A 6,041-nucleotide genomic window follows, 5' to 3' on the forward strand; every position below is an offset into this window, starting at 1 on the left:
TCCTGCTGGTCAAGACAATTCTGTAATAAATTGATTTATTTTTCCTTCTTGACATGATTTTAGAAGCAAGCCACTATATTGATTAGGGTATAAAAAAAGGTGAAACTACATTTAAGTGACTATTATACACTGTTTCTTGAAAAAAACTCAGAGAATTTTCTGAAAATGCTGGCTCGAGTACATATGTCTTCTAGTGTTTCAGCCAAATATGATAGAAAGGCCAAGGGTCCCACAGATATCGAGTTCCTACAAGATCTATGAAAATAAATTGTGTCTGCCAAGAAGAACAGTTGGAAAACAAAATCAACAACAATTATCATGTCAAAAGCCACACAGTACAGATATGAGGCCAGCAAGGACCACATGAGAGACATCAGTAATGTACACTTTGACTTTAGAACAAGAACCTTTCATTCTTGGGCCAAACATTTCTTCATTGTAAAAACTAATCTCATTAATGACTCTGTTACCCCCATGCAGTTGTAGTTTGGATTGCCTGCATAATTGTGGGACATCACCCTACAGCTCCAGGGCCAATTTCTCCTTTGGGCCAATCTTGCTCACTTCAGTGCTATCACTCGAGAATTCAGCCCTGTACTTTGGTTAGGATTTACTAACCAAACTCAGCACTCCTGCATGCTACAATAGATGAGCACTTATCCTGTCATCCCACATTGCGTTTTTGGTTCCTTTTTTAACCCTCATCAGCACAAACGTGGGAAAGCTTTTCTCACATAGTAGACACCAGCATCCAACAAAGGCTACTGCAGCCTTCCTTGTGCCACCATGGTTTTGTGGTTAGGCATTGGACAGGTTCTTTGTTCTGTCCTTTCTGCTAGGCTGAAAGTTGTTTGATGTGCATTTGGGAGATGAAAACACATAGTGTATTTTTTACCATGGGAATGTTTAGTTTCCTTTAAGAAATACCTCGAGGCACTTCCATGCCTTAATGTGGAGGAACAGGGATAGGAACTCGCCAGGCTAATCAAGGCGGATGAAAGCCACACCTAAAGACATAACTCTATTTGGCAATAATCAGAATGAGAGAATGGTTTGGGTAGAAAGGAACCTTACAGATCATTCAGTTCCAACACCTTCCCCTACACCAGGTTGCTCAAATCCCCATCAAACATGGCTTTGAACACTTCCAGGGATGGGGCACCCACAGCTTCTTTGGGCACCCTGTTCCAGGGTCCCTCTCCACCCTGACAATAAAGAATACCTTCCTAATATTTAAATAGCCAGGATTTCCTGGGAGTTAGAATTCTGAAATATGCTAGATGTGGATGAAAGTTGATTGCTTTCTTCTAGGACTCTTCTTGCTGCTGACCTGCTGGTCACCAGTGACTTTACATCTCTTGGGGTGGTAAAGCACACGGGAAGTCTGCTTTGGATGGTTTTGAGGCTGGCTGATGTTTTGACCATTAAACTTTGTTCGACTAGCTGTTGCATTCCTGACTGTGCTAAATTATGCCCATTATTTAGATAGACAATACAGTGTATAAGGCAAGGAGGAAGTGCCAGAGTAACTGGAGGGTGCCTCTGTTCTTTGGAAGTAAAAAGCAAGGACAAATCCTTAATAGTTGCTCAGAGTGAGCTCCAGAGGATTAACTTCAGTCCCTTCCAGTCATAGCTATCCATGTGGTTTTCAGGCAGGAGGGATTATAACAATGCTAATACCTGTCTTGTCTGATCAAATTTATACTTCAACAATTTTTGTGGTCTCCTACACACTTACAGTTAGATGAAGGCAACCATGCTTTATCTGAAAGTTTTCTATCTAATTTGAGTATAATTTAAGCAGAGTGAAATACCTTCCTGAGAAAGCCGAATGGCAATGTGCATTTCTTTCTATATCTGCCCAGACATCATTGGTTTTATGGAAACTTTCAGTAATCCAACCCCAAAATTTATAGCCATTCATCTATAAAAATCTTATCTAATCCTTATGAGAATATACATAGAGCTTCCTTAAAATCACAGAAAAGAGAAAGCAAGGAAGATCCTTAATGATCTTGATGCAGAAAGAAAGATGTACAGGAATATAAGAGAGAAATGCAGGAGCTGCAGTTCCTGTTCTAATAAAATTCTTTGATGCTGAAAGAAACTGTCCTTTCCACTGAGATTTCACCTCAATATAATAAACTTTTAGAAAATGCAAGGAAAGAGATGCCATAATGTAGAAGAAAGATGTTTATGAAAGAGCAGAAGAGAGCCCAGGCAGCTCATGGCAGCCATGCAGTAGCAGCCAGGAAGCTGGAGGCTCAAATGGTTAGAGAGAAGTCATAGGAGTGATAACAGAAGCAGGTGGATAATGCCAGCACCTTGCAATCATAATGCTGGTGTGAGGATGAATTACACACACCTGGAAACTGAAGGCATTTTCAATGGAATGGAATGGAATATTCCAGTTGGAAGGCACCTACAACAACCATCTAGTCCAACAGCTTTGGGGCTGGACAAAAGTTAAAGTGTGTTGTTAAGTTCATTGTCCAAATGCCTCCAGCAATCACCCATTGGAGGAGAAGGGACAGAAAGCAGCATCTGGGATTTAGTTGGTTTACTACAGGTCTACCTTTGTTGCAAAGTCTTCCCCCCACACTTGCTGATGGTTCAATAAAAGACAATGAATTGGCCTCCATCACTGGATGCTATTTCAAGTTTCTTTCCTCAGAGTTGTCAGGAAGAGCTGTGTCTCTCAGCTTCCTGACAGGCTCATTTTTGCATTCCTTTCCCAGCTGCTCCCATCCCCTGGCATTTAGTCTCAGCTGGGGATGTTGCAGTGTAGCTGGGAGGAAAAACAGAGCTGAAGGACCACAGTGGTCATTAAGAAAAATAACAGCTTAGGGAATGCAGGCTGAAAAAATATAATTATGAAGCCATTCTCTATTCAAGCAGAGACAACTTCCAGTGCTGATAACATTATTTATCACTTGTGTAGCACTTCAGACACAGTCACTAATTAATCCTTGTGACACATCTGTAAGTTATGCCAGTGTATTGCTGTCTCCCCCTTCTACTGTGCAAGGAAACAGAGACATTAAGAACCCAAAGGAGTAAAGGTCAGGATGAGTGGTACAGCAGAGAGATGCTCAGTCCCAGCTCATTGCTTCTATCACAGAGGACACTTTCCTTCTGGAGGATGGTAAAATCAATGCAGAGGGGACCCTTTACTCCTCCTGCTATAATCACAAGCCTGTACAATATAAATCATGTGAAAAAGATAAAAACAGCTCAGGATTGTTAGACAAACTCATTGTACAAAGGTAGTAGAGACCTTTGTTTAATCTGGTGCTAAAAGTGATCCCCATACCCAGAGGAGTTGGCAGAGGACTGCTCTCAGCCTCCCAGGACAAAGCTCCCCTTGGGTTTCTGCCACAAAGACAGACTGCTCTGCCTGCAGCCTGACATGTTATTATCCCTAATACTACCAGAGTGGAAATACTGCCAAAAATAGGCAAGAAGACTAGAAGGAAAAAACCAAAAGCACTTGACAGTCAGTCTGAGTACCCTGAAAGTTAGTGAGCACTGTCTTCCGGAATTAGCCTATTTCTTCTATTTAATAGGAGGAGAGAGAGTTGCTTCTTTCTCCATTCAATCTGTGTTAAGCTATTTCTTTTAATGGCAAAACTTAGATAGCAGAAGCAAAGGAGATGCAGATTGGATCGGGGTGCTGAATTAAGCTGGAGTCATCCAAGCAGGGACTTCTAACAAGCAATAAAACTCTTACTGATTTCTTAAAGCAGTAAGTTCATTACTAAAACACCCTCATTTTGTAAGTTCTGTGTCCTGGTAACTAAAACAGTGTAATGGAGTTCACACTGGTATCAGCAAGACCACAAAAACTGCTGTAACACACTGGGTTTGCAATCCAGGTGGTGTGATGCTGTCCCAGAGCATCATGTGAGGGGTACATAAGGGCAGCTATGGGCTAGAGCGGGGCTTGGAGTTTCTCCTGACTCACATGCTTAGGAAGCTGCCTGCAGCATGAGCTCCCTGGTGAAGCCTCGGTTTTATCACCATCAGCTCACTCCAGAGAGCCCCACTTGGAGGTCCCTTGCTTCAGCTACCCGCTGCAGCATTGACCTCTGCAGCCTGATTTTAAGTGTCTCCTTCAACATCTCATGTTTGCTGTCACTGAGTTTGTTTGAGCATGCTTTGTGTAGCTATTTCAATACCCCAAGACTAGCAGCTCCCAGTTTCATCTTTTGTTCCTCGGTAAATAATCATAAGCTTTCTGATTTCTCTTTAAATCAGCTTTTCTGTGTCCTTAAAGATTCTTATTGCTGAATCTTTTTTGATTTGTTTGAAGTCTTTTTACGTGCCTATCTGTTCATCTAACCATCCATGCTCTGAAAGACATTTCTGCAGAAACTGCCAATATTTCAATCCAAATTTACTTGCAAATTAAATAAAAATATGCTTGAAAAAATTACTCGTGTCTTCTATTTTTTTATTGTAGCCCTAAAGATCCAAGAATAGTAATTGGCTTGTAAGTACAGTTCTGATTTTACACTTGATACTCATGAATTTATGCCTTTTATCAGCAACCTTTTCTCTCTTTGTTAATTACTTTTTGCTTAAAGGAATTGCTTAATCTCTGATTTTTGGCACATCCTCTCCTTCCATTTGGAAGATGTTTCCTTCTTTTCCTATCTGGGCACACGCTGTGTAGAGAAAATATTAATATATTCTTTGTATATTATATTCTTTAAGTGCTGGCCTGAGGATTTCTCCTTCACTGATGGTGACATCATAAGCACTGTATGACTTGGAGCCAAGGAAACCAGCCCCTGTAAATTGTCATGCAACTTCTGGTTGTACTGAGATGCAGAGAGTGAGAGAGGGGAAGTGCTGCCAAAACCAGGAAAGGAAACCAGAGGAGAAACCCAGAAACGCTGGAGAGCCAGGTCTGGATCTTAGAAGCAACAGAATTGACTCTCGTTTGGCTTTTAGCCATTTGTGGCAACATAGACATAAGCCTTCTTCCTAAGCACCATTTAAAATTAATGACAGCATATTTGTTAAAAATTGACCTGGGAAACAAATCTATCATATTAACAAAACTAATGAGCACAGGCTTGGATAAATAAACCATGAACATTGCCCTCCTGCTCAGTCAGCCAGGCTGTGTGCCGGTGCTTTTTCACTTGTTTCTACTCAACAACAGTAAATGACTTTCTCTCCACGCTGCCAACCAGCCCCTTCAGCTGGTGCCAACTTCAATCTCACCCCGACAACAGTTGTTGTGTTGGAAACAACTGATCAAACTGCTCAGGTGACAGCATTTGTTGTTGTACTTGCTTAAATGCCACCCTGTTGCCAAAAGAAAAGCTCTTTACCTCAGGATTGCTAAGACAGTCAGCAATCAGGGAACAACAAACACAAATTGTCTTTCAGCATAACTTTTTTGCCTGGACCTGATGCACAACTAACACAGCACAGTACTTACTTCTGGTCCCAGTTTCTCCAGGAGATGATGAAAAAAATCGTCAAGTTCCTTCCCTTCTATGTAACCATTGTCTAAATAAAAAGTAAATGTATTAATGATCAGGGGTAGTGCCCAAGTTCCAGGAACCATGTCATGGGCTGCATGCAGGTAGCCCAAGGCTTCACAGTCAGGATCTCAGCTGGGGCCCTGCCTGCCCACTCAGGGGAGCTCCATGTCGTACTCAATTTCATCTGTTCACTTCTCCGTGAGGGCTGGGCGCAGCTTCGGAGTTTTCCTTGCAGAAAACTTCTCAGAAACAAAAATAAATCCACAAACTGGGACCAAAAGAGAGAACAGCAGATGAAACAGGGAAGTGATGGAAAGGCAAAACTTTTGGGTGAAAAGGGGAATTTACAGCTGTGATATTCATAGTAAGGAGGAAGAGGGGGGCTCGAAAACACCTGCAGGACTTTGTGGGGGTGAAGCTTGGACATGTCGGCAAACACCCGGCAGCATCCCAGGCACCCATAGTGCACCCACCCGCAGCCAGTCCCGGACGGGCACCCAGCCCGGCGGACCCGCCTCCCCACTGCAAGGGCCGACCCCTGCA

The 6,041-nt window shown here is 42.4% G+C and overlaps 1 protein-coding gene across 1 annotated transcript in view; it reads right to left on the reverse strand.

Annotated features, from left to right (window-relative positions):
* SCGN (secretagogin, EF-hand calcium binding protein) overlaps positions 1-5,533 on the reverse strand; it is a 26,869-nt gene extending 21,336 nt beyond the window's left edge. The window contains exon 1 of the mRNA XM_017746177.1: positions 5,453-5,533. The gene's annotated coding sequence lies outside the window, so the exon portion shown is untranslated. The remainder of the gene's footprint in view (positions 1-5,452) is intronic.
* Positions 5,534-6,041: the final 508 nt, after the last annotated feature.

This window comes from Corvus brachyrhynchos, unplaced genomic scaffold, assembly GCF_000691975.1.
Source record: "Corvus brachyrhynchos isolate BGI_N302 unplaced genomic scaffold, ASM69197v1 scaffold409, whole genome shotgun sequence".
Classification (NCBI taxonomy): domain Eukaryota; kingdom Metazoa; phylum Chordata; class Aves; order Passeriformes; family Corvidae; genus Corvus; species Corvus brachyrhynchos.